This window comes from Canis lupus, chromosome 24 (assembly GCF_048164855.1).
Source record: "Canis lupus baileyi chromosome 24, mCanLup2.hap1, whole genome shotgun sequence".
Taxonomy (NCBI): domain Eukaryota; kingdom Metazoa; phylum Chordata; class Mammalia; order Carnivora; family Canidae; genus Canis; species Canis lupus.
The window spans coordinates 22,672,472-22,680,377 of record NC_132861.1 but is presented as its reverse complement, the minus strand read 5'-3'; positions in this window follow the sequence as shown (position 1 = coordinate 22,680,377).

Sequence of the window (7,906 nt, the reverse complement as noted above, 5' to 3'; positions counted from 1 at the left end):
CCCTAAAATCCGTGTCTACAGAGCCTATGAATGTGACCTTATTTGTAAAAAGGGTCCTTGCAGATGTAATCAAGTTAAGAAAAAATCATACTGAATTAGGGTATGTTCTAAATCCAATAACCAAAGACCACATATGGAAAATGAGACACAGAGGAAAGAAGACCATGTGAAGATGGAGGCAAAAATCAGATACTTATAGCTACAAGCCACAGAATGCCACAGATTGCAAGCAACCAGCAGATGCTAGAAAGAGCAAGGACAAATTCTTCCCTAAAGCCCTTAGAGGGACTGTGGTTCTGCTGACATCTTGATTTTGGAATTCCAGCCTCCAGAACTGGGAGAGAATAAACTTCTGTTGTTTTCAGCCATCCGGTTGGTAGTAATTTGTTATGGCAGTACCAGGAAATTAATACCCTGACTCAACTTTGGCTCCTCCCTCTCCATGTGAATCCATCACAAATCTCTATTCTAGCCATCCAATGCCTCTCAAATCTATTTATTTCCTGCATTCCCACTCCCATCATCTCACAGAAGACTCTATCATCCCTCACCTTGTTATTACAAAAAAACAAAAACAAAAAAAACACCTAACTGGCTCAATGGGTTTATTTTTGCCCTTCTTCAAACCTACTCAGTAGCCCAAGTGACCTCAAAAATACAAATATGAAAAAAAAAATACAAATATGTACACGCCACTCTCTTTAATAAACATATCTGGTAGAATTAGGAAAAGGTTCACCATCTTCAATATGGGAAACAAACACTTCTGTGATCTCACCAGCCTGGCCCCCAAAGTCAACACTTGGCTCCCTCTTCATTATTCTTTCAACTCTTGCTATATTGGACTTCTTTGGGTTCCTCAACCTTGCCATGTTTTCTCACCTCTTCCTACTTACCTTCTATCACTCACACACTTTTAGTTATGTACTTAATGTGTAAACTCCATGACAGCATGAACTATATATGCAATGTTCACTGGTATATATACTCTGTGCCTAATACATACCTAAAAAATACAAAGTTCTCAGTGAACACTTTTTGAAATAATGGCACAGAATGCAATCAAATTCTTCAAGTTACATTAGACCACACCTGATCAGATATATTTTTTCCAGAAAACCAAGTTTTAACTCAGAATATATTTTAATAGAAATAATGTATGAAAAATTCAATCACCATTTATAACAGTACTTCTAGTGGGATAAATATCAGTTTCATTCAACCAGCAAAAGAAAAAAAAATGAACTTTTCAAAAATGAACTTTTGAACTGTCTCTACTCCATACATGCTCAGTCATTATCACCTGACCTTTTCATTCAAGCCAAGTCCTCAAACTCAACATGTACACAAGCATGCTTTGAGAATGCCAAGCAGAAACATAGATCTTAACTGTTTCTGAGGGGGGATGTTACACCCTGGAGATTTTGAAGACAAGAAAGAAGGACAGGAGAAACAAAGTCAATATTTCTCAGCCTGACAGGGGATTACACGGCTCCATTTCCCTTTCCTTCCATTTGGTCAAGTACTTCACAAAAACACTAATGTCAACTGGTAGCCTGGAGGAGAAGTTCATCTCCACAAATAAACATGGTCGCGGTTCTTCCCTTCTCCTTCTCTGCCACCGTTCTATTACTTGCCCCAATCACCAAGACAAACTGATGCAAACCCTGATCTACATTCATACCCAACCCATTCAATACACTTGTGATTACAAAGTCCACCATTCTGTACACTGGTATCCTGATATATGTAAAACTAGTAGGAACACTGTCATTCCTTCTAAACTCACAATAGTACAAAAGTCTAATCTATGATCTCTAACTCAGTACAGGTATGCCTCATTTTATTGCACTTCACTTTATTGTGCATCATGGATACCGCATGTTTTATAAATTGAAGATCTATCACAACTCCACATCAAGCTAGTCTCCTGGCTTCATTTTTCCAACAGCATTTGCTCACTTCATGTCTCTGTGTCACATTTTGGTAATTTTCACAGTATTTTAAACTTTCTCATTGCTATTATATTTGTTATGGTGATCTGTGATCAGGGATCTTCAATGTTACTATTGTGGTTGTTTTTGGGATGCCACAAACTGCACCCATACAAGACAGCAAACTTAATCAATGTTATGTGTCTGACTGACCCCCTGACCCACTGTTATCCATCTCTTCCCCCATCCTCAGGCCTCCCTATTTCCAGAGACACAACAATATTGAAATTAGGCCAATCAATAACCCTACAATGGTCACTGAGTTTTCAAGTGAAAGGAAGAGCTACAAATGATTAAGCTTAGTGAGGAAGGCCTGTCAAAAACTGAGAAAGGCTGAAAGTTAGGCCTCCTGTGTCAAATAGTTAGCAGACTTTTGAATGCAAAGGAAAAGTTCTTGAAGGAAATTAAAAGTGTTACTCTAGTGAAGACACAAATAAGAAATCAAAACAACCCTATTGCTGAGGTAGAGAAAGTTTGCATGGTCTGGATACAAGATCAAACCAGCCACAACATTCCCTTAAGCCAAAGCCCAATTCAGAGCAAGATCCATCCCTCTTTAATCCTGTGAAGGCTGAGAGAGGTAAAGAGCCTGTAGAAGAAAAGCTGATAGCTGGCAGACATTGTTGGTCCATGAGGTTTGAGGAAGAAGCCACCTCCATAGTAGAAAAGGGCAGGAGCAACAGCAAGTGCTGATGTAAAAGCTGCAGCAAAAAAAAAAAAAAAAAAACTGCAGCAAATTATCCAGAAGCTCTAGCTCTTATACTTCATGAAGCAACAGATTTTCCACATAGATGAAACGACCTTCTATTGGAAGAAGATGCCATCTAGGACTTTCATACTTTCATAGCTGGAAAAGAGAACTCAATGCCTGGCTTCAAAGCTTCAAAGGACAGACTCTTTTGTTAGGAGTTAATGCAGCTGAGGACTTTATGTTGAAGCCAATGCTTATTCATCACACAAAAATCCTACAGCCCTTAAGTACATTAAATCTATTCTGTCTGTACTCTCTAAATGTAATAACAAGGCCTGGATGACAGCACACCTGTTTGTGACATGGTTTACTGAATATTTTGAACCCACTGTTGAGACTTATTGCTTAGAAAAAAAGATTCCCGGGATCCCTGGGTGGCGCAGGGGTTTGGCACCTGCCTTTGGCCCAGGGCGCGATCCTGGAGACCCGAGATCGAATCCCACATCGGGCTCCCGGTGCATGGAGCCTGCTTCTCCCTCTGCCTAGGTCTCTGCCTCTCTCTCTCTTTCTCTCTCTGTGACTATCATAAATAAATAAAAATTTAAAAAATTTTTTAAAAAAAGAAAAGAAAAAAAGATTCCCTTCAGAATAGAACTGCCCATTGACAATGCACCCAGTCACCCAAGAGCCAATTCTAAAAGAAGTTCTACTGTGGGTAAATGCTATGCAACAGCATCACATGCCATAGAGAAATCCTAGGGAAAAGAAAAGTCAATCAATGCAGCAAACTTCATTGTTGTTTTATTTTAAGGAGTTGCCACAGGCATTCCCCCTTCAGCAACCACTACCCTGATCGGTTAGCTACTATAAATATCAAGGCAAGATCCTCTACCAGCAAAAAGATTATGACTCACTGAAAGCTCAGAGGATAGTTAGAATTTTTTAGGAATAAAGCATTTTTTAAATTAAGGTATGTACATTGTTTTATATATATGTTGTATTACATATTATGTATAATATATATGTTTATAGTTATATTTATATATAATAAATGATATGATTATAATATATAAATATGCAATTATAATAATGTTATTGTATCATGTTATAGGTTATATTATATATTAAATATATAGTGCCATTGCACACTTCATAAACTACAACATAGTGTAAGCATAACTTTTATATGCACTGGGAAACCAAAAACTTCATTTCAGTCACTTTATTGTGGTATTTATTTACCAGTTCAGCCATTTTCCCTTACTGTTGGAATAAGAACTAAAATCTTGACTAGAGCCTACAAAAACCAGTATGACTTGACCTCTGTCTCCATAGCTGCATCTCTTCCTACTCAACTCTTCCATTTCTAGCCTCCTTTCACTTCCTTGAATATACCATGATTCCTTATCTAGGAAACCATTGCACATTCTATTTCTGCTACTGAGAGTGCTCTCTCTTTCACCTACTCTACTTTTGCCTACTTCTACTTGGCCCTTATTTTTTTTAAGATTTATTTATTGATTTTATATATAGAGAGAGAGCAGGAAGGAGAAGGCAGGAGGGGGGAGAAACTCAAGCAGACACCACACAGCAGAGCCTGACCCAGGGCTCCATCTCACAACCCTCAGATGAGACCTAAACAGAAACCAAGAATCAGACACTTAAGTCACTGCACCACCCAGGCGCCCCTCTACTCAGCCTTTAGATCTCAGTGGAAATATCGCTTCCTCAGAAGACTGTCTCTCTTCAGCCCCAAGACCACATCACTGCATCATCATATACTGTCACTCCACTGTGTGTCTTTCTTCTCGACCCTTCCCAGTGCAAATTAAAATACTGGATATAGGAAATGCCAAACAAATATTTTTTAAATCAACCCTTACTCTGGGGGCTTCAACTTGCCCAAAAAAATAATACCTTGCTGCCTATTTTAAATCTTACTTCAGCTGCCATCTGCATACTACTTTCTGGGGGGGAAAAAGGCAACAGGCCAAAATTTTCTATTTGTTTTCTGAGTTTATGTCCATATTTTAATTCTAACTGTTGGGTAGGTGAGTTGTTATTATATACCTTTCTTTACTACAGATCTTAAGCCCAGAATGCTCACCAGTATACTTGTCTGAAACAAACCTCTCTCAGATCATGGATAAGAGTCTATGGTAAATATGTTGAATGAGGGAAGTCTTCCCTTTAAAATTAATCATTGCCATCTACGTGCTTCATTTATGTACTTTGCTCAGACACTTTGGAGTTTTCACACTATTCTTTCATCATTTGTTGACTTACAGGGCTCACTGAATATACCCATATTTACTTGCTTACCAATAACAGGAATTCTGTGTTGTCTTAGTAAACTCAGCTCAAGTTTGTACAGTACTCTCTGCCACAGAGTTACAGATTTGGATTACAATTCAATGTCAGAAAACCAATTCAGAAGCGCAGTTATAAAGCTACTGGTGGCTCTGGAAAAAAGCATAAAGGAATCAAGACACTTCATGACTGCAGAATTTAGATCTAATCAAGCAGAAATTGAAAATCAATTAAATGAGATGTAATCCAAACTGGAGGTCCTAACAACAAGGGTTAATGAGGTAAAAGGAAGAGTGAGTGACATAGAAGACAAGTTGATGGCAAGGAAGGAAAAACAAGAAAAACAAAAGACCATGAGGAAAGATTAAGGGAAATAAATGATAGCCTCTGAAGGAAAAATCTACGTATAAGTGGGATTCCAGAGGGCGCTGAGAGGGCCAGAAGGCCAGAAAGCGTATATGAACAAATCATAGCTGAGAACTTCCCTAATTTGGGGAGGGAAACAGGCATTCAGATCCAGGAGATAGAGAGGTCCCCCCCTAAAATCAATAAAAACTGTTCAACAACTCAACATTTAATAGTGCAACTTGCAAATTCCAAAGATAAAGAGGAAGTCCTTAAAGCAGCGAGAGACAAGAGATCCCTAACTTATATGGGGAGAAATATTAGATTAACAGCAGACCTCTCCACAGAGACCTGGCAGGCCAGAAAGGGCTGGCAGGATATAGTCAAAGTACTAAATGAGAAGAACATGCATCCAAGAATACTTTATCCAGCAAGGCTCTCATTCAGAATAGAAGGAGAGATAAAGACCTTCCAAGATAGGCAGAAACTGAAAGGCTATGTGACCACCAAGCCAGCTCTGCAAGAAATATTAAGGAGGACTCTGTAAAAGAAAGAGGAAGCCCAAAGAAATAATCCACAAAAACAGGGATTGAATAGGTATTATGATGACACTAAATTCATATCTTTCAATAGTAGCTCTGAGCATAAATTGGCTAAAAGATCCCATCAAAAGACTCAGGGTTTCAGACTGGATAAAAAAGCAAGACCCATCTATTTGCTGTCTACAAGAGACTCATTTTAGACCTAAGGACACCTTCAGCCTGAAAATGAAAGATTGGAGAACCATTTACGATTCAAATGGTCCTCAAAAGAAAGTAGGGGTAGCAATGCTCATATCAGATAAATTAAAGTTTTTACCAAAGACTGTAGTAAGAGATGAAGAGGGACACTATATCATACTTAAAAGGTCTATCCAACAAGAGGACCTACAATCATGAATATTTATGCCCCTAATGTGGGAGCTACCAAGTATATCAATCAATTAACAACCAAAGCAAAGTCATACTTAGGTAATAATACACTAATACTGGGAGACTTCAACACGGTGCTTTCTGTAAATGACAGAGTTTCTAAGCACAACATCTCCAAAGAAACAAGAGCTTTAAATGATACAGTGGACCAGATGGATTTCACAGATATTTACAAAACTGTACATCCAAACGCAACTGAATACACATTCTTCTCAAGTGCACATGGAACTTTCTCCAGAATAGACCACATACTGGGTCACAAATCAGGTCTTAACTGAGACCTTAACTTACCAAAAAATTGGAATTGTCCCCTGCATATTTTCAGGCCATAATGCTTTGAATCTAGAACTAAATCACAAGAAGAAATTTGCAAGAAATTCAAACACGTGGAGGTTAAAGACACTCCTGCTAAAAGATGAAAGGGTCAGGAAATTAGAGAAGAATTAAAAATATTCATGGAAACTAATGAGAATGAAGATACAACCATTCAAAATCTCTGGGATACAGCAAAAGTAGTCCTGAGAGGGAAATACATCACAATACAAGCATCCCTCAAAAAACTGGAAAAAAACTCAAATACAGAACGTAACCTTGTGCTGAAAGGAACTGGAGAAAGAACAACAAATAAAACCTGCACCAAGCAGAAAAAGAGAGTTAATAAAAATTAGAGCAGAACTCAATGATATAGACACCAGAAGAACTGTGGAACAGATCAACAAAACCAGGAGTTGGTTCTTTGAAAGAATTCATAAGATAGATAACCGATTAGCCAGCCTAATTAAAAACAAAAGAGAAAATACTCAAATTAATAAAATCATGAATGAAAAGGAGAGATTACCACCAATACCAAAGAAATACAAACGATTTTAAAAACATACTATGAGGGGATCCCTGGATGGCTCAGCGGTTTGGCACCTGCCTTTGGCCCAGGGCGCGATCCTGGAGTCCCAGGATCAAGTCCCGCATCGGGCTCCCAGCATGGAGCCTGCTTCTCCCTCTGCCTGTGTCTCTGCCTCTCTCTCTCTCCCTATGTCTGTCATGAATAAATAAATAAAATCTTAAAAAAAAAAAAATATTATGAGCAGCTATATGCCAATAAATTAGGGAATCTAGAAGAAATCGACGCATTTCTGGAAAACCACAAACTACCAAAACTGGAACAGGAAGAAACAGAAAATCTGAACTGGCCAATAACCAGGGAGGAAATTGAAGCAGTCATCAAACCTCCCAAGACACTAAAGTCCAGGGCGAATGGCTTCCCTGGGGAATTCTATCAAACGTTTTAAGAAGAAACCATAGCTATTCTACTAAAGCTGTTCCAAAAGATAGAAAGGGACAGAATACTTCCAAACTCGTTCTATGAGGCCAGCATCACCTTAATTCCAACCAAAGACCCCACCAAAAAGGAGAATTATAGACCAATCTCCCTGATGAACACAGATGCAAAAATTCTCAACAAGATACTAGCCAATAGGATCCAAAAGTACATTAAGATTATTTGCAATGACCAAGTGGGATTTATCCCAGGGATGCAAGGTTGATTCAACACTCATAAACAATCAACATGATAGATCATATCAACAAAAGAAAAAACA